Raw genomic sequence first — 22,335 nt, forward strand, 5'->3', positions numbered from 1 at the left:
CTGCAACCTGGAGTTCTGTACACACCTTCACCAAGCATTACCACTTACCTATTTTTTCTAAATCCAGAGCTGGATTTGCCACAGCAGTCTTACAAGGCATGCTAGCCAGCCCGAATACTTCTTGACTGCCTCCACCCTTCCTCAGCTTTGGGAATCAACCCAAGTGTGATGACTGCAACAGTGAAACACGAAGAACATAGTACAGTTGTGTACACTTACCATAAATGTAGATGTTAGAGTGTATTCACTGTTGCAGTCCTGATTACCCTTCCTCCAGCCCCCTGACTTTTCTGTTCTTTCCACCTATCCTTTTTTTGGCCATATCTTATGGCAATGGTATTTACTTTTTACTGGAGGTGTTCCACACCATGTAATTGCTTCCTATTTTGGGGGCTCCTGACATCTGGGGCATGAAACACTGATGCAATGGTGTCGGCTGCATGTTTTATACCCCTGACGACTTGACGTCATGAAAGAGGTGACAGCATCCGATGCAGAAATCCTAAGACTCTGGTATTCGGGCCGACTGAGGGCTACCTGCAGGCAGATAACCCAAGTGTGATGACTGCAACAGTGAATACATTCGAACATCTACATTTATGGTAAGTGTACACAACTGTACTTTTTGGAGAACTGAAAAACTAAGAGATTTGCTTATATCTGTTTGGTGCAAATACTGGGTGTGAAAAATCAAACCCATGTCTGCAGGCTGAATTACAGCTCTTTACTTTAGTCTCTATAGGTAATTTATTAAATCGCTGATTAGATGTCCAACATGTAATTCAAGTGATCAGGTGATCCTTGGGACTTCATTTATCGTGCTGTTTATTAATATGGATAAACCTCACTTCATAAGATTTAATTTCACACTACAGATTACACAGCAAGTCCTGTTTCACAGAGAGATCTAACTCTAATTGTAATGCAGATGACCCAAGTACTGGAAGAGCTAGCTGGAGTGGGTGAGACTTAGTGACCAATACTGCCTCGCCCATCTTGGAGGATGGAAGCAGGTAGCTAGACGTACTGCATAACTGTTACAGCACAGATGAAGGCTGTAATACCCAGCAAGATCATGACTCAAACCCCAGTCATGTTGTGAATCAGCGTATCAGCTGTATTTCAGCTGATGTGCAGAAATATGAGTGAATCATTAGGGTGATATTATGACATCCACGGACTTTACACTGACACCTAGGCAACAGTAGCTACCTGAGTGACAGCATTTCATGGCTGGTATTACCCAAAAGGAGTGAGTGAGTTGGTTTGGTGATGGGAGGGGTTTATGGTTGACAGACATTAGAGAAAAAGCTAGAAGAAATGTGTAATAATGTTCCCTGAGGGTTTGAATTTCATTTCTACTATATTGGTTTTTAGTACTTTAGTGAACTTATACAAAGTATGCATAACCAAGATAGCCAATGACCCACCCAGGAAAATAAGCATACTTGATATCACGTTAAATAGGGATTCTTTAGCCAGGCTATGCTGCATCAGAATGGGGTGGACAGAAATTTTAATTTTTGATTCTCATTCGAATTGGACACTGTCATGGCTTTTGAAGATCTCATGAAAATTTTAATGGTCTCTGAGCTATGCCCTTACAGGCAGTTTCTATTAAACCCTATTGTAGAGAATAGGAAAACAAAAGTCCTCTAGAAAATTTTGTTCCCATTTATTTCACTGTTCTTTTCAGACCTTACAGAATGCTGTATTGTGATGGGAAGAAACATGGACCATTTCATGACACAATTTGCACTGTGACAACAAGCTTATACTTCCTACAAGGACATTGGACCAGCAGACTGGCACATAGTTAAGGTATCCATTTGTGTCAGTGGTAATCCAGGTTCAGGGATCAGTAGAAGTGTTGGTTGAATGCAAAGGATGATGGGAGGGAATAAAGGCTGCAAGGATGACCTTTGGTGGAAGCTTGAGGCTGAATCAGGATTGAGTAGGAAGGGTTGTATGGTAGATGCCATATAGCCTTTTAGTATCATTACACATCATGTTTTTCGGACTGACTACCCTGAGCAAGACTACTGCCAAACTCTGATTCTCCTCTTCAAGAACTCTTCCATGTGTTTAAATGTGAATATCCATCGTAGTTTACTTCGGTGCAGTCAGAACATGTGCCCTACTTAAAGAAAAAAAAGCATATCTGTGATTAACATTTAAGGTACAGTAGAGGCTTTTGGTTCAGGGAGTTGTGACTTAGGACAGAAAGAACCTGACAGTCTGTGTGTGTGTGTGTGTGTGTGTGTGTGGGGGTCTGATTGAGGTAAAGGGACAGAAAAAAACTTTAGCATTTTCCAGATACTGGTCATTTGGTTTATGACAGATCAAATTTGTCGAGGGGATACCCTAGGACTGCAAGTGCCTTTTTATCATCAGCACTTCTTTTCCCATTTTTAAATGGAAGGGTCAGATTGTCTTGTTAACTGTCATCACCTCTTTCTCTTCAGAGACAATCTCCTACTTTTTTGACGGTCATACCCACTTACTTAGGTTCATAGGTTCATATGTTGATACTAGGCTATCTGCCCTAGGGCATTTATAAGCCTAGCCAGAGTGTGTTTGGCTTTCGCCACCCTTTTAGATTAGTTGACTGTGCCTCTGTATAATAGGTCACAGAAGATAGCCCTTTTGTGGTTAGTTTACTGTGCCTCTGTCTAGTAGGGACACAGAAGAGATCCCAGGGTAAACCTACGATCTCCCATCCACTCGTCAAGATTTCTCTTGAAGAGGGTCATTGAGGGACTCTGCCTAACATAGATTGGGATTTTGTTCCAGAGTGAGGGGAGCCTCTGGGATATGAATCTGTCCCTCCAGCATGTCCTATTTATTTCTGTGCTGAGGTTTAAGTCCCTGGAGCATGTAGTTCTAAGGGATTTGGATTTCCTGAGTTGGAGCATGTCCATTAATTGTGGGTTGGACATGGCTTTATACGTCAGGCACAGATCGCCTCTGAGTAGGCGGTAAGCAACTGAGTAGAGCTGGAGTTTCTTTAGCCTAACTGTGTAGGGCATCTGTTTGAGTCCCTTGATCCTCTTGGTGAGGTACTTTTGGGGTCTTTCCAGTTGCTGCAGGTGTCGGGTAAGGTACATCTGCAGGTGTCGGGTAAGGTACATCCCAAATGGGGCATTGTATTCAATTATGGGCCTGATGAGTAGAGGGGCACAATGACCTCTCTTGATCAAGATGTTAGCCCTTTCGTGATAAGGTGGGCTATATAGAAGGTCTTTCTAACCACTTTGGCAATGTGATTGTCAAAGGAGAGATTGCTATCTACTTGGGTCCCCAAATCCGTAATTACTTCTTCCGTACTTAATGGCTTACCACCTATGTGGTAATTTGTGGGCACTTTGTTTTTCCCAAAGGGGATGACTATGCACTTTTTGGCATTTAGCTTTAGGCCATGGCTCTGGCACCAGTTATCCATCTCTGTGAGACCCTTTTGGAGGATGCTTGTGTCAGTCGGTGAGTCGATTATGGCACCCAGTTTGCAGTCATCTGCGAACTTGGTCAGCCATAGTCCTCCCATGTTAACCTGTACCTCAGAGAAATATATACCGAACAAGAGAGGTCCCAGGACTGAGCCTTGTGGGACACCACTTGTAACTGGTTTAGAGTCTGACATGGCACCTGCAATTCTGACCATGTGGGTTCTATCCCTGAGCCAGTTTGCAACCCATCTTGTGACATAGGGGTTGATATTTAAGCTGGTGAGCTTATTTATGATGCCCGAGTGGGGTATTGTGTCGAAGGCTTTTGCGAGGTCCAGGTAGGCTGTGTGGACTACCTTCCCTTCATCTATGGCCTTGGTGACTGTTTCAAAGATGTCGACCAGGTTCAAGAGGCAAGATCTGCCCTTAACAAAGCCGAATTGGTAGGATCCAGTGTTTGGAGGCTCCCAATGTCTTTGTTTATGAGTTTCATGATGATACGCTCCATAGCTTTGCATACCAGGCTAGTCAGGCTTATAGGGCGATAGTTTCCGAGGTCCGTTGTGGCACCACCTTTGTGGAGTGGGACCACTGTTGCTGTACGCCATTCCTTGGGTACATATCCTGTAGTAAGGCAGAGATTGAACAGTGACTTTATGTGAGGGTTCAGTTCTTCTTGGAGTTCATGTAAGACACAGCCCGGGACACCGTCTGGTCCCATTGATGCTGTGTTTCTTGCTTTGGAGAGGGCAGCTTTCACCTGCACATCTGTGATGTCAGGGAGGCTACACTCTGTTGGTGTAGACATTAGCTCTTTTGGGATGGAAGGGGGGGAGAAGTTTGCACTGAACCTGTCTGCCAGGATGTTGGCAATGTCTGTGGGTTCAGTGTATTTTTTGTCATTTTGAACTAACTCAGAGCATATCTGGGAGTTGCCACCCAGGTTCCTGACATAACTAAAGAAGGCCTTGTGATTATCTTTAGCATCTTGTGCAATTTTTCTTTCGAAGCTGGCCTTAGATGATTTTATGAGGGATCGTAGTTTCTTGCTAGTACTGATCAGAGATGCCTTCCCTTTTTGGGATTTTGCTCTATCATGTAGTAGCTTACTCCTTCTGTTGTATAGCTTATTTATGGCTGGGGTCCACCAGACAGGTCTCCTGCCTTTGGAGGAATGAGTCTTGGTTTTATTTGGGATAGCACGATCCATGCATTCCTGTAGGTGTCCATAGAAAGCGTTTGTAAAGGATTCTGCGGTTTGGGCCGTATTTTCCACTGGCCCAGGAGCTTTGAAGGATTCCACCTCGGTTTTGAGAAGTGTGACGCTTGCTTTTGAGAAGTTCTTCACCGTGGTTTCCTTGGCTGGCGGTGGGGACGGGATATGGATGTCCAGTGAAATTAATTTATGGTCAGATCTTACCAATGAGGGGTATACCTCTGGTATGGAACATAGAGTCCCCATGTTGGTGATGATCAGGTCCAATATGTTTTCCCCTCTTGTGGGAGTGGTGACCAGTTGTTCCATAGCATTTGAGTTTATAAATTCTAGGAACCGTTGGGCGAGGGTGTTGGGGCTTGAGTAGTGCTCCCAGTCTATGTTTGGGTAGTTGAAGTCACCCAATATAATGGTGTTTGGAGAGACCTTCATATTCCCCAGTGTTCTCAGGAAAGCCGAGTGGGGTTCCTGAGTTTGGGAGGGTGGTCTGTAGCAGGCTACAAACTGAAAGGCAGTTTTGCCCACTGTTAGTTGCACATGGATGGTCTTTGATGCTTCATGCAGTGCCACTAACCTGGAGATGTGGGTATCTTTGATGAATATGGATACTCCCCCTCCTTTTGTGGTTTGGTCCGAGTTTTGGGGCCGAAAAGCATGGTATGAGGTATAACCTGGTAGTGCTGGGGTGCTCTCGGGAGCCTTGAACCAGGTTTCTGTTACTGCACAGATATCGATATTCTCCATACTGAGGAGAGTCTCGAGTGCATGCATCTTGAGGTTTAGACTTCTGGCGTTGAGCAGCATTACCCTTAGTTTCTTTTTCTTTGTGTTGTCTATGGAGGTGGGTTTGTCTTTTGAGCCTTGCCTAAAAAAGGCACTATGGGGGTGGCAAGAGCCTTAGCCAGTGTTCGAAAGCCCAGGGGTGACAGGTGCAAACCGTCCCTAGCGAAGCAACGTGGCTTGTTGAGCATGTCATCCCAGGCTGACAGAGACTGGATCCCCTTTGAATGACACCAATACTTTAGCCAATTGTTAAAATTGATCATTTTGTCTTTATACTGTGGCATCATTCTTGGTGAGGGTAAGATGCTACTCAAGGTCAGGGTCATACATGATCAAAGAGCTCTTCTATGTCTCTTTACATGTAGTACAGGGATGTACGTCTCAGGTCATTCACACCAGCATGGACAATGGCAGAGTCATATTTGTACTTGCTTTGGAGTGACCTGAGTGCTTTTGTTATGTGGCGGATCCTGGCACCTGGCAGGCAGCTTACAGTGACCTTCTCCTTGTTCAGCCTGGTGAGTGGGACGTCAGTGTGTCTGACAATAGTCACCTATTACAAGTGTATTAGGTGTGTTGTTTAGCCTTAAGGGCTGTGACTGTGTGGCACACTGACTTTGTGAACTATGTGATACGTGGGTATTGTTGTGGGGTAGCGGTTGCTTGGATGTCTGCTTTGGAGGTCTCTACTGCTTGGGCAGATTTTTATTTAGAGCCTCTGAGTATGTTTTTGTGTGTTTGTGTTTGGTTTTCTGTTGCGATAGGTCTATGTGAGACTGGATTTGTGGTGTGTGGTTACCTTCTCCTACTGACTGCCTGTGCCAGTATTGGGTTGAGAGAGCTCAGCCTCCAGTTTGGCTATATAGTTGCATCTCTCACATATATTTGAGCTTGTTGGGAGGAGGAGAGGGTGGTCTGTGTACATAAGACAGTTGTAACATTGCCTCAAGATTCCCAGATTCACCAGCTGGACTGTAGAGTAAACCTGAAACTGACTTTTGGACATGCCAGAATAGTATAAGGAACTACTTTTTGACTGATCAAAAAGGACCAATAGGGAGCCAAGTACTTAAAGGGAGTATAAGAGGGTGTAGTGCTTTAGTTTATTAGTGCTTACTTATAGTATTACTTATACGAGCAACTGCAGGGCTTTAGAATGAAAATAGAGTGCTTACTTTGACATTTAGAACAGTTCTAAGGGAAAAAGTGAAGAGCAGACTTTGTGGAGCCGGGAATAGTTTAAACCCATTTAGCGCTGCTATGCAAAATCGCAAAACCACACAAATGCGGGTTCTAAAGCAGGGAAACTGAAAGAGATAGGAATTGACCCAGAGCGGCCAATAAGCTACTAGTTTCAGGGCTGAGACCACTCCTCCAGGGACAGATAGGCTGCCCAAAGCCCCCCACTCTCACTGGTGAACAGAGGAGCTTCCTCCTATCCAAGTAAGGATATGGGCAACAGAGGAAACTATACCACAGTCCAGAATTCAGCAAAACCTGAAATCTGGACTAATCTAGTTCAGCAAAGGTGGTAAAAGAGAATTTTTTTTCTTTTTTTTAGGAAACAGCAGAAAAACACACAGAAAACCCTGTAAATGCTATAAACAGGCTAGCGCACTTTAATGTATAGCCTACAACAGTTATACAATACAAAAACGACTTAAATTGATATAAAACAAGTGCAAAAACTGTAAAAAGCAGAAGGCAAATGCAATTTAAACTTTTTAAATCACAGATCAGTTAGAAATTCACTTTTTAGGCAGGAAAAGGCAGTCAGAGCAAAAAAACAGAGAAAAAAAATACTTAAATCTGGAAAAGTCTCTCTTGGGTCTCTCTCTTGCCTGTATCACTCGGCAGGACACCACGAGGAGCTGTGCGGAGTTGTATACTGGTGCAAAACTGCGCAAATGCGGGTTTTAAAGCAGGGAAACTGAAAGAGATAGGAATTGACCCAAAACGGCCAATAAGCTACTAGTTTCAGGGCTGAGACCACTCCTCCAGGGACAGATAGGCTGCTCAAAGCTCCCCACTCTCACTGATGAACAGAGAAGCTTCCTCTTATCCAAGTAAGGATATGGGCAACACAGGAAACTATACCACAGTCCGGAATTCAGCAAAACCTGAAATCTGGACTAATCTAGTTCAGCAAAGGCGGGAAAAGAGAATTTTTTTTTGTTTGTTTTTTTCAGGAAACAGCAGAAAAACACACAGAAAACACTGTAAATGCTATAAACAGGCTAGCACACTTTAGTGTGTAGCCTACAACAGTTATACAATACAAAAACAACTTAAATTGATATAAAACAAGTGCAAACACTGTAAACAGCAGAAGGCAAATGCAATTTAAACTTTTTGAAGCACAGATCAGTTAGAAATTCGCTTTTTAGGCGGGAAAAGGCAGTCGGAGCAAAAAAACAGAGAAAAAATACGTAAATCTGGATAAGTCTCTCTTGGGTCTCTCTGTTGCCTGTATCACTCTTCAGGTCTTCTGTCATGTTATCCATCCATCTCTTGGCGGGACTTGACTTTTATCTTCTCACCTTCTTGTTTCTTCCAAATCTGCTTTACTGAATTTTCTTCTGCTTTCTTATACATGTGACTGACCCACTGTAATCAATTTTCTTTAAATTTCTCTGTAATTGGAGCTATTTTGCCTTCTGGTCTGATGTCCTCATTTCTTCATACATCTCACAGTAAACCTATCTCGGCCACCTCATGTCCATGACTGTATCACCTCAAGCTTCCTGGATTGCTCTGCCTTCACTACCCAGGCTTCTTTGCAATACAGATACTAAGCGCTTACCGTTCATCATTTTTGCCATTCTTCTGTCACACATTACACCTGACACTTTGTACAATTTGGTTGTAGTACCCACTGATTCTAGATTTGACCTCTTCAGACTTTTTCTTCTTAACTACACCTCCAAGATGCAGGAAACTGCTAACTTGATTCACTGTTTTCCCTTCTATCTCAAATTTAAACAACTTCTGATTTTATTCATTTATTGCCATGACCATAGACTTGCCTGTAGTCAGTTTTATCCCATGTGCCTTCATTTTGTTTAATCCAGTCCCCTGTTATTTGCTGGAGTTCTTGTTTAGAATCTGCTTGTCAGTAGCATAGCTTGGGCAGGACGAAGAGGGCAACTGCTCAGGACACAAAGTGTTAGGGAGCATGATTAGCTGATCCCAATGGCTGTTTAGTGCATACCAGCTTTCAAAAGCCTAAATTGCATTTGCAGCAAGCACTTTGCTACAGTGTAAAAGAAAAAAAAAATGTTTTTTTTTTTTTCAAAACCTGAGTGCTATAGTGCTGTAGATGTATGATATAACATATAGTAACTGCTTGCTACATTTGCTACAGTTTAAAAAAAATGGTTGCTTTTTTTCCATTTGATGATCCCATATACCTGATTGCAGACTTTTTTTTAAATTGCTCCCTCAGCTGAGCAAGGGTGGGACGTAGAAAGAGGATCTGGTTGGTTGGTTCGCGCCTGCTTTTCAGGATGACCAACCACCAGATTGCGGACTTGCTTCTTAATATCATGACATCCAGTTCCAAACTGTATCTGATCAATAAACCTGTATTCGGTATAGCAGTCTTGTCAAATCATGTTTGGCAGGCTGATTGGTTTACATCCAATTTTTGCTGAGCACATCTATCCCAAGTAACCCCATCTGGGCAGCTGGATACTGACTGGCTAGGGCTGATGGGCTTTATGACAGTCACACGCTTGCCAATAGGGGCTAGATCCTTCCCGCTGTTAACATGCGTCAGTGGTGTAGGTGAGTTCCTTAACCCACTTATCATTGCAAATATCCATGTCCCTTCTTTTTTGTTTGAGATTTTTTTTCTCCTACACAGCTGACCATCAGAGGACTCTGGTGCCTCTTTTGATTGTTGGGTCTGCCTAACCCTACTGGCCCTGATCTGAATAGGGTTGGGGCCAATGAGGAGATAGAAACACCCCAGGCCTGTGTCATATTGCTGCCTTTTTTTTCTTACTTATCAACCAGTGTCCTCTCTCCCAGTCTGTGCATGTAACACTCTGAGCGTGAGGAATGTGCAATGGGCATAACTTGCTGAATGACTCCTCACACCCTGCTCACCCTCCAGGAAGCACTGTGCAGTTAGCTACCCAGACTAACTTAGGGATCCGCAGCTGCTTTTTGTGACGGTGTATACTTCCCACCCTCCCAGAGCAGGCTTGCCCATCCTCTCTTGCCAGTACCTCAGACACCTGAGTCGCCTGGACTCTGCTTAGGGCTTTATCCCTCTATGCACAGCCCTGGCACCCATACCTCTTATTGATGACATCACATCACTTAGGACCAGTTTTTACACTACCAAGTGGATAGCCCTCACATAGTGTGTAGACTATGGATGTTCTTCATGTTTCAATGTTACAGTCATCGCATTTGGGTTATCTGCTTGCAGTAGCCCTCAGTCGGCCTGATTATCAAAGTCGTGGGTCCTGTGTCGGTTGCTGCCTCATCTTCCATGATGTCAGATAGTCAGGGGTATAAAGCATGCAGCTGACGCCATTACATCAATCTTTCTTGCTGTGTGGTGCCCGAAGCAGAAGCAGTCATCGTCGGTACATTTTCGCTTCTAAATATTTTGGTACTCTGTTCAATTATCCAGGTATGTCTTCGGTAAGCCACCCGACTACCAACATTCCGAAAAAATGCAAAGACAGAGACAGACCGCCTAGGTCCAAAGCTGCCGCCGCCGCTTCTCCTAAGCTAGTCGCCAGTTCGCCGGTACTCAGTGAGGCGCTTTTGCAGCCCCTGATACCTGCTATTTCAGATTCGCAGGCCTCTACTGAGACCCATTCGGAGTCCGGTATGCCACAAGATGCTTCAACTGTGGAACTTGTGGATGTCTGTACCTTGGATGGGTCCAGAGCCGCTGTGCAGGCACCGGCTTCTGAGGGTGTATTCAGGCCTACTGACTTGCATATTAAACTAATGCCATCTTCTTTTTCTAGGCCTAAAACTTGAACCATGCCTAGGAAACCGACACCCAGACCACATGGTCAGGCCTCTATGCCTAAAAAACAAATGATAAGAATGGCTGAAGACCTTATTACTTTAATCAAGGGAAGTCAACCTTGCCCCTCTAAGAGACCTATGACTGAATTTGCTTATGATATTTCTGACCAGGATTCTGAAATTTCTGTCTCCTCTGATGACCAGGATTTACCCTTATCTACCTGTGAGGATCTGATGAAGAGGACTCTCTTCCCTGTGCTTATCCCCCAGAGGAGTTTTCTTTTGGTGAAAGTTTACATATTCTTAGGGATCATTTTCACTAGGAAAGCCAGGATTATTCTGATTCTAAAAAGAGGCTTAGAGATTTCTTACTCCTGCTCCAACACAGGCCTTTAGCTATCCCTCCTGTGCTGGACATTGTTGACGATGCCTTTTCGGAATCTAGCTTGGCCCCTGACTCTTTACCTCCTGCTCCCAGAAAACCTGATATATATTACAGGGTTCCTGATTCTCACAAGTTCCTTTTTAAAAATCCTACTGCGGATCCTGAGACCATTTCACAGGGACCCAAGGGCATTAGGGCTACTACTGCCAAAAATCCTACCCCCTCTGATAGAGAGTCCAGGGCCCTGGATAGATGGGGTAAGAAGGTATACACCTCTGCATCCTTGGCCATCAGGGCCTTAAATTGCCAGTTTCATATGCTAAAGTATCAACAGCATATTATTGGATTGCTTAAACAGAAAATGATGCTGATTCCTGATTGTGCTGAAAATAAAGATTTACAGGATTTAATGCACTCTGCTGAACAGGTTGGAAAGCATACTTTGCAATGTGGTTTTGATTCACTGGAGGCATCTTGCAGGGCTGCTGTCACCGGGTCTGTATTTAGAAGGCATGCTTGGCTTAAGGAGCAATCTTTGTCAGATCATGTTAAAACTAAATTGCTGGATGCTCCCTTAAATCAGGACTGCCTGTTTGGCGACAAAGCAGAAGAAGATCTTAAAAAGGTGAAGGAAAAAGTTAAATCTATGCAAACTGTTAAAGATTTTTTACAAGTGCAGCCACCTAGATTTAGTAGGCATTGGCCCTCAGAAAATTGGTCCTTTCCTGCCTCTTCCAGGCCTTCTCAGTTCAAACCCAGAACCAGCAGAACACCCAGGCTTCAGTCCCAGGCTACACACAGGACTAAGCAGTGGGGGGCTCCCACTTCCAAATCAGGGAGTAGTAAGTCTCCCCCTATGGTAAGTTGTCTCAATGACTTAATTTTAGAACTTCCAAGCACTTCTCAACTGACTGCTCCTTTAGGGGGAAAGATTGCTTTGCAAGCAAAAAACTGGAAACTCATTACTCAGGACAAATGGGTTTTAAACATAGTTTCCCAAGGATACAGATTTCACTTCCACACGTTACCGATCCCAAACGGTTGGCCAGGTCTACCCCCAAATCAGTGGGCAGAGGCTCAAAAGCAAGTACTCTCTCTCTGTTAAGATTAAAGGCTATTCAGACTGTACCAGACAAGGAAAAGGGACAAGGTTTCTACTCAAGACTTTTCCTGGTACCCAGAAAAGACAACTCATGGTGTCCTATCCTGGACCTGTTTATCTTAAACACCTTTTTGGTGATTCCAAAATTCAAGATGCTAACTCTTCACCAGTTCCTTCCCATGATAGGCAAAGATGCCTGGTTGGCAACACTGGATTTAAAGGAAGCCTACCTGCACATCCCAATCAGGGAATCTTGCAGAAAATACCTACGCTTCAAAGTAGGCTGCATGCACTATCAGTTCTCTGCACTGCCCTGTGGCTTATCTACTGCGCCCAGGGTATTCACAAAGCGCCCAGCTCCAGTCATTGCATTTTGCAGGCAAAGAAATATTCAAATATACCCATACCTGGATGATTGTCTAATTCAGGCAGAAATCCAGGACATATTTCTGAATCATCTGGCATTTGTACAGAAGGTGTTAACTTGTCTGGGGTACACCATAAACGAAAAGAAATCACATCTGGTACCCTGCCAACAAATTATATTCCTGGGAGCAAGCATGAACACAACTTCCCAGATGGCTTTCCTTACGCCAGAGAAACAAATTCAATTGACAACTTACTTCAAACTAGTGGCCACAAAAACCCTGCCAACTGCAAGGCAAATACTGCAAGCCCTGGGGTTCATGGCCTCGTGTATTCTACTAATTCCATATGCAAGATTTCATATGAGTTAATTACAATGGTATCTAAAAAGCCTATGGTGTCAACATTCTCAGGATCTAGAAGCAATGATTCCTATCATACCTTGCCTACAGTTAGAATTCCTTTGGTGGGCAGAGGCCTGCCACCAAAACAAGGGACTACCATTCACTCTACCCCCTGCCGCCCAAACCCTAACAGCAAACGCATCAGACTATGCATGGGGGGCTCACCTGGCAGGGAAGTGCATTCAGGGCAAATGGAACGCAAGTCAAATGCACCTGCATATCAATCAAAAAGAAATGTTAGCTGTACAGAATACTCTGACAGCCTTCAAGGACCACATTTTTCCAGGACAATTAATGGTAAAGACAGACAACACCACTGTTATGTGGTCCTAAACAAGCAGGGGGGTACGCATTCTTGCCCCCCCCCCCCCCTCTGCAGACAAGCCATGACTCTGTGGAACACAGCCTTGAGCTACCAAGCGCATCTACAGGTTCAGTTCCTGCCAGGAAAACTAAATACACTGGCAGACGATCTAAGCATAAATCTCATGGACCCACACGAGTGGAAACTGGAACCAAAGATTTTCAACATGTTCATCAATAAATGTGGGACCCCAGATATAGGCCTGTTTGCCTCCCCCCAGAACTACCAGTTGGACAAATTCTGCACAAGGACTCCCCACAAACAAGCTTGGAAAATGAATGCTCTGTCCTTCAGCTGGAAAAATCTATCCGTTTATGCCTTTCCTCCTCTGCCTGTCCTCTCCAAAGTACTACTAAAGATCAAACAGGACAAACCAAGGATGATACTGATTGCACCAGACTGGCCACGCCAACACTGGTACCCCCTCTTGCGCAGTGTGTCACAGCTGGCCCCATGGCACCTACCTCAGACCCCTACCCTGCTGTCTCAGCAGGAGAGCCAGATTCTGCACCCCCAGCTTCAAACCCTGAACCTGGCAGCCTGGCTAATTACCTAATCTCTCCATTACTATCCTTCAGTAAATAAGTGTTGGATGTCATTTTGGAGGCAATGAGGCCTAGTACTAGAAAATCTTATGCTAAAAAATGGAAAAGATTCTGTGCCTGGAACCAACCTCAAGGGATGGCCACTGTAGCGCCCAATTTACCTCAGATTCGTCAATGCTTAACTGAGATGCTTTACAAGGGCCTTTCCTTTTCCTCCATCAAAATTCACCCCTAAGCCATTTCAGCCCATTACAACACAAAACCACCCCTCTTTTCTCACCCACTGCTCAAGCAGTTCCTCAGAGGGGCCAAAAACCCAAGACCACCCAGGAGAGCCCCAACTCCAGCCTAGGACCTTAATTTTGTACTAGAAAAGCTCACTCTTCCTCCTTTTGAACCAGCTGCAACTGCAGAGTTAAAATTCCTTTCTTGGAAAACAGCTTTCCTTTTAGCAATCACTTTAGCAAGAAGGGTATCTGAATTATAGGCCCTTATGGCAGTGAAGCCTTTCATCAGAGTAATATCTCCTGTTCTTAAATTACTTGTTTTACATGTCCACTGTTCTTTATTTCAAATGTATAATTTTCCACTTTTAATTACTTCTAATATTATTTTACATCACCACCCCCTTTTCTTTTTTTTTAAGTCACAGTTCAGATCACCCACTAATATCAAATTCATATTTACACTTATGTAATCTGGAATTTTCATGAAGATATCCTCTCTTCCTTTCTTTGTCACTTATGCATAGATTGCTATAATTCTATGTATCTGATCTTTCTATCTCACATCTACTATCATTACTGTACACATTATAACTACGGTAAAATCCAAAGTATTTACTGATTTTGGGCACAGTATTCCTACGCCTGAACACATTTCTTTTTCTATATTCCAAATAATCTCACCCCTTAACTTTACTATTTATAATCTGTCTTCTTCAGTTAATATTTTTATATCTTCTAAAATAATCATGTCCATGTCAAGTATTGCACACCATTCTAATACCCTTATTCTTATTTTTACATTTGTGTACTATTAATATTAATTACCAAAATCCTCAGCTCTTCATTTTTTTAATTTTATTTTTCTTATATTCTTATTTCTACTCCACCTTCATATTATCCTTTCCCTTTCTTATTTTCTTTTATACCTAAATCAACAATTTTTCTTTTTCTTTTACCTTTTTGATTGGAAAATTTCTTCCTTTCACTGTTCTCTAATTCATCTCTTCTTCTTCACTTATTTCCTGACATTCCTTCATTTTCTTTTTCTTTTTTCCTTTTATTGTGTTTTTTCTTCTGTCTCAATATTATCTATCATTATGTGTTTATCTTGCACTCTTTCTTGCTCTTGTTCTATTTCTTGCTGTTGTTCTCTCACTCATTGTCTTGTTCTTTACTTGCCTTCTCCTTATTTTCTTCTGTGTTTTCCTTACAATTCATCTGTAAATGACCTGTATTTTTCACATTTAATTTCAGTTCACATCTTTTTGCATCGTGACCCTCTTTGCCACAGATAAACATTTCATTTTATCATAATTAAGTAAATGATCACCTTTTCCACAGAAAAAAAGTTTTTTGTTGCCTCCAGTATTTCACTTTACCTTTGTTCCTGTCTACATTTTTCATACTTGAGATGTACACAATCTTTTAATTTTCCATTTTTAATGCAAGACTACATTCCCAACCCCAGTCCATAAACCTCTGCTGTCATTAAATTTTAGAATTGTCCATCACATCTTCACACAGTCTTTAAATATTCTTTTAATGTCTCTTTCTCAACTTCATTTTGAAATTGAACACATTTTGTTTTTATGTAATAAATCCAATACGCAGTTCGAATGACAATAAAACACTCAATATTTATTGAAACAAAAAACAACCAGTAAGCGCTTTCATTTACAAAGAACTTCTTCAGACCTGGGTGTCACACAATTCACATTTATAGTTTGCTCAAGTCACATGACCCAAAACATTAGCAGTGTTTTAACCCTTTCTTACATAACACTGCTTTAAAGTTTTCCATATCATTCATACCTGGATCTGCACCTGTGTTTAGCCTCATTTGCCAAGCATATTCTGTCCAGTTTAAATCAACTTCTGCATCCCATCTCTTGTCTGCATTTGAAACTTGGTCAATGACAGTAAAACTAAAACCCTCTTTAACTCTGTTATGACAGTTAACATGTCTTGCTAGGGCATTAGTTACATTCAGTTTTTCAACTGCTCTCAGGTGCTCATAAATTCTGCGATGGATGCTACGTATAGTTCTTGAATTGAAGTTCTGTGAATTTTGTATGTGTGATAACCATGTCTGAAGAAGTTCTTTGTGAATGAAAGCGCTTACCTGTTGTTTTTTGTTTTAATAAATATTGAGTGTTTTATTGTCACTCAAACTGCGTATTGGATTTATTACATTTACAATTGGAACTGTGGAGATTTATTTACATTTTGTTTTTAGTTTTACTATTAAATATTTGAAAAACATATAAATCCCATGGGTTATGTTTTTTCTTTAACTCATATTGTCCCAAAAACTTTGTTCTACAGTGGTATGGATGGGAGGAGAAATGGGGCAGGGGTTATCCTGAAAGAACATTATGCAAGAGTGTTTTGGAGTTGAAAAGAGTGTTGGATGGAGTGATGTTTATGAAGCTGGAAATTGATGGTGTGATGATGACTATTGTTAGTGCATATGCTCCGCAAGTTGAGTGTGCAATGGATGAGAAAGAAAAATTTTGCAGCGAGTTCGATGAAGTGGTGGAGAGTATACCCAAGGGTGAGGGAGTGGTAATTGGAGCGGATTTCAATGGGCATTTTGGTGAAGGGAACAGAGAGGATGAGGAGGTGATGGGTAGGTGTGGTAGTATGGGGAGGAATGCAGAAGGTCAGATAGTAGTGGATTTTGCAAAAAGGATACACATGGCTGTGGTGAATACGTATTGTAAGAAGAGGGAGGAGCACAGGGTGATGTTCAAGAGTGGAGGAAGATGCACACAGGTGGATTATATCCTATGCAGGAGGGCCAGTCTTTAGGAGATTGGAGACTGCAAATTGGTGACAGGAAAGCACAGTTAGGCAGCATAGGATGGTGGTCTAACAAACGAAAACAGTCCTTGAACCAAATAAGGAATCAGATGCAAAAACCAGAGAATACAAGATAAAGAAAAATAATCTGGTTCCACACAGCAGTGAAAATCAATATGTCCTTTATTGTAGTAGGTAAGCGCTTTCTCAGAATAAGATCCGCTTAATCAGACCAACAAAGATAGAATAGCAGTTACATTTTTAAACACTAAAACATCCAAACAAAAATCAGATAAAATGTGCATCATAGCTAAACGCCATGTGATAAATTACATCTGTAGAATCTATAGATCGTTAAAAAATTGAATAAAACAGACTAAATGAACAATATGTACTTAAAACTGGTAAATACGATAGTAAAAAATAATAAAAGATGGACTATTGAAATATACATGATAAAATATTAAAAGAGAGATCAATGCTTTAATGGCTGTGCTTTAGTCTGTTTTATTCAATTTTTTAACGATCTATAGATTCTACAGATGTATTTTATCACGTGGCTTTTAGCTATGATGCACATTTTATCTGATTTTTGATTGGATGTTTTAGTGTTTAAAAATGTAACTGCTATTCTATCTTTGTTGGTCTGATGAAGGGGATGTTATTCCGAGAAAGCGCTTACCTACTACAATAAAGGACATACTGATTTTCACTGCTGTGTGGAACCAGTTATTTTTCTTTATCTTGTAGGATGGTGGTCTGTAGGTTAATGTTGGTGATCAAGAAGAAGAGGAGACTGAGAGCAGCGCCAAGGATCAAATGCTGGAAGCTGGAAAAGGATAACTGTAGGGTTGAGTTCAGGGAAGAGCTAAGACACGCACTCGGTGGCAGTGAAGAGTTAACAGCGTGCTAGACTGCCGCAGCAGAGGTGGTAAGGCAGACAGCTGGAAAGGTGATTGGTGTGACATTTGGACAGAGGAAGGAGGACAAGGAGACCTGGTGGTAAAGAAGTACATGAGAACATACAGATGAAGAGATTGGCAAAGAAGATGTGGGATTGTCAGAGAGATAAAGAAAGTAGACAGGAGTAGAAAGAGATGAGGGCTGTAGTGAAGAGAGAGAGGTGGCGAAGGCTAAGGATAAAGCATATGGTGAGTTGTATGAAAGGTTGGACACTAAGGAGGGAGAAAAGGACGTGTACCGATTGGCTAGAAAGAGGGACCAAGCTGGGAAAGATGTGCAGCAGGTTAGGACGATAAAGGATATTGAGAGAAGCTTACTCACAAGTGAGAAGAGTGTGTTGACCAGATGGAAAGAGTACTGGGCTGATGAGTGAAGAGAATGAGAGAGAAAGAAGGTTGGATGATGTGGGAATAGTGGGTCAGAAAGTGGGTCAGAAAGTACAAAGGATTAGCAAGGAGAAAGTAAGGACAGCTATGAAGATGAAGAATGGAAAGGCTATTGGTTCAGATGACATTGCTTTGGAAGCATGGAGATGTTCAGTAGAGATGGCATTGGAGTTTTTAACCAGATTGTTTATTGGAATCTTGGAACGTGAAAGGATGCCTGAGGAGTGGAGAAGTATATTGGTACTGATTTTTAAGAATAAGGGTTATGTGCAGAACTGCAGTAACTACAGAGGGAAAAAATTGATCAGCCACAGCATGAAGTTATGGGAAAGAGTAGTGGAAGCTAGGTTAAGAGAAAATGTGATGATTTGTGGGCAGCAGTATGGTTTCATGTCAGGAAAGAGCACTGCAGATGCAATGTTTGCTCTGAGGGTATTGATGGAGAAGTATAGAGAAGGTCAGAAGGAGTTGCATTGTGTCCTTGTTGACTTAGAGAAAGCATATGAAAGGGTGCCTAGAGAGCAGTTGTGGTATTGTATGAGGAAATTGGGAATTGCAGAGAAGTATGTAAGAATGGTACAGGATATGTACAACGGCAGTGTGACAGTAGTGAGGTCTGTGGTAGGTGTGACAGATATGTTGAGGGTAGAGGTGGAATTACATCAGGATCAGCTCTGAGCCCCTTTCTTATTTGCAGTGTTGATGGACAGGTTGACAGACAAGATCAGGCAGGAGTTCCCGTGGACTATGATGTTTGCGGATGACATTGTGATTTGTAGTATGAGTAGTGAACAGGTTAAGAAGACCCTGGAGACGTGGAGATATGCTCTAGAGAGGAGAGGAATGAAGGTCAGCAGGACTAAGACAAAATATATGTATGTGAATGAGAGGAAGGACAGAGGAATGGTGAGGATGCAGGGAGTAGAGGTAGCCAAAGTGGATGAGTTTATATACTTGGGATCAACATTTCAGAGTAATCATGAGTGTTGAAGAGAGATGAAGAAAAGAGTGCAGGCAGGTTGGAGTGGGTGGGGAAGAGTGTCAGAAGTGATTTGTGACAGAGTGGTACCAGTAAAAGTGAAAGGGAGAGTCCACAAGATGGTAGTGAGACCAGCTATATTATGTGGGTTGGAGATGGTGGCACTGATGAAAAGACAGGAGTCAAAGCTGGAGGTGGCAGAATTAAAGATGTTAAGATTTCCATTGGGCGTGATGATGATGGAAAGGATTAGAAGTGAGTATATTAGAGGATCAGCTCCGGATGGACGGTTTGGAGACAAAGCCAGAGAGACGAGATTGCATTGGTTTGGCCATGTGCTGAGGAGGGATGCTAGGTATATTGGGAGAAACATGCTAAGGGTGTAGCTGCCAGGTAAGAAAGAGGGGAAGGCCTAAGATAAGATTTATGGATGTGATGAGAGACGACATGCAGGTGGTTGGTGTGACAGAGCAAGATGCAGAGGACAGAAAAATGGAAGCAGATGAAGCAGATGATCCACTGTGGTGACCCCCTAATGAGAGCAGCCGAAAGAAAAAGAAGAAGAATACATTGTCCTGATTCAAAATACGATGTCACAAAAAGTGTCTTTACTAATATGTATAAATGCTGTAACCTCTTGTAGAGGTACCCAATGGCTTTATTATGTTATCCCATGTATAATACCTGTCTAGTCCTTTTTTTTCTTTGCTACTAATTCTTACTACATATTTCTTCTAACTCAGTTCTGTATTCTTCTCTTCTCTTCTTTCTCTCTCCTGTACCTTGTCTGTGTATGACTTATTTTTCTCCTTCATTACTTCTGCTTCTTATTCCTGTAGTTTGTCCATTTTATCTGTCCAAGAAACTGTCTGGGTCAGTCTGCAGCATTATGTCTTACAGTAAAATTTCCTGCAACTCTACCAACTGGAGGGTTGTATTAATACATCCATTCTGGCTGTCACTGTCACCCTCGAACAAGTGCTGCTGAAAAAATGCTTTTGAATCTTTCGAAGGTTCGACCGCATTCATCGTTTCACAGAAATCCACTTCTCCCTTATTGATGCATGTAGACACCTTCCCTGAAGGCTTGCTTGCCTTTGTAACTTCCAGACTACTTACTAACTCCTCCTTCGAAGGCTTGACTGCCTTTGTATCAAAAATAACATCCACTTGCTCCTGTTCACTTTTCTTCTCCACTAGCTGCACACAATTGTCTTGATAAAACAACTCAACCTTACTGCTACAAACTCCTCAATCATCTTCCATTGTTCCCCCTGCTTCTCCGGGCCACCACTGCGCCTGGAATGTTAGCAGGAACTGCTTGCGAAAAATGAGTCTCTCCATTCAAAAAAATGAATAGGATTTTTTCATTTATATACACATATACGATTCATATTTTTTACTTGTATATTTACAATATTGACATATTTTAACATCAATCAATATATTAGTATTCCCTGCACTCTTTAACCCACAACCAAAACAATATTTTTTCAGTATTTTTGTCAAAAATCCATTTTCCATTGTGTTTGATTTCATTAAGTCTTTCATTCCATGTGACCCACGTTACATAGAATATGATTCTGTCCATTTGCTTTGCTTCATTCTAGAATCTAGTCCATTCAAATCCATACTCTATCATGTCCATATTTAACATTTCAGAATTTAAATACATTTTAATCAAATCATGTTTGCATACTTCTTTCCTCAGTTTTTGAATTCTGATACATTTAAAAAAAACATGTTCTGTAGTTTCCAATTCTTTACATTTATTACATATTCTATCCTGTTTTCTCCTATATGGCATATTTGTCCTCAGTAGTAATTTTCCTATGGACAACTTCCACAAAAAATCATTATATTTTTTTCATTTTTTAATAATTTCTTTATCTCATCATTTTTACTTTCTTATTATTTATTTCTAACTCTTTCCATAGATCCACCAAATAAAAGGATCTCATAATGTTAACATACCATTATTTTCTATTCTTTTCAATCACATTCATTTTTAATTTCCACTATACAATTTTATTGTAAAATTATTTTATTTCTTCATTAAAAATACTTGTACTTTTTTTTTTCATTTCCATTTCTTCCCAAATTTCTCTATATTTACAATACATTATTGTTTCTATCAAGTCTTTATTATTTTTCATTACTCCATTACTCCTTTTAGTACTTTATACATATTTAAAGAGGCTGCATGCACAGTCAGATTAATCAGCCCCAATCCCCGTTGTTCATCCTTCATATATAAAATTCTCCTTTAAACTGGGTTCAATATTGACCCCCCAAAAATGAAAAAAATATCTGTATAATTTCGTTTTCGTATTTCTTTGACATCATGTAAATATTTGCTGTACAAGTTATGTTACCTGTTATTATAGTGTTTGTTAAATGTGCTTTTTTCTTGTATGAAAACCTATATGTTTTCCAGAAGGTAATCATGTCTTTGATTTCTTTAATAACTTTGTCCCATTGCTCATGTCTGTATTCTGTACTTCCAAATACTATTCCTAAAATATCTATACTCTTCTCATTATATTCCACACCTCCTACAATACCTTCATACCCAAATCCTTTACTTTTCCCTTTATTTATACTTAAATAAATTTCCTTCAACTTTGTACTTAATTTTCCATTTTTTTTCCATCTAGACTTTATTTTTGCTATTACTATAATATCATCAACGTAAATATACATTATTGGCAACTGTATTCCCTTCATCATTTTATATTCTTCCCTACTTGACATTTTATTTCCATTACTACTGTGTTCATGATTATAACAAAGATCATACTGCTTGTAGGGCATGCTTGTTTTATCCCACATTATAATTTCAAATTATCCCCAATTCAACCATTTATGTTGAATCTTACATAAGTCTTTCTATATATTCATTTAATTGCTTGTAATATTTTTTTCACTTGTTATATACATGTGAAATACCCCATAATTCTTCATAGTGAATATTATCATATGCCTTACTATCGGGTCTATATTATAACATTGAAATCTACAAAGATCGAATATTATAATTTCGAACCCTAAACACCGAAATCTGCAAACATCGAACAGTCAGAATAGCGATTTTTCCCCAGAGGAAAAAAATCGCTATTCTGAGAAACATACACAAACACACACAAAAAAACAGCAATCCACACACATACACTTAAAATCCTACACCTAAACCTAAACTAAACTTTACATACACTACTAGCTATCCAGTTACGTTAACCCAACCCTAACCCTAAGGTCCGTCACTATCGCACATTCACCTCACCCATGCCCTAACCCTAACTCACCTAACTCACCCCCTAACCCTAACCTACACACAACCGCACACTTACCTGACTCGCGCTCTAACCCTAA

The 22,335-nt window shown here is 41.2% G+C and overlaps 1 protein-coding gene across 1 annotated transcript in view; it reads left to right on the forward strand.

Moving 5' to 3' along the window:
* Positions 1–22,335, forward strand: part of LOC122815569 (protein mono-ADP-ribosyltransferase PARP12-like) — a 1,409,919-nt gene that overhangs the window by 248,438 nt on the left and 1,139,146 nt on the right. The window lies entirely within an intron of this gene.

The sequence above is a fragment of the Protopterus annectens genome, chromosome 11.part0 (assembly GCF_019279795.1).
Source record: "Protopterus annectens isolate FY-2018-M chromosome 11.part0, PAN1.0, whole genome shotgun sequence".
Taxonomy (NCBI): domain Eukaryota; kingdom Metazoa; phylum Chordata; order Ceratodontiformes; family Protopteridae; genus Protopterus; species Protopterus annectens.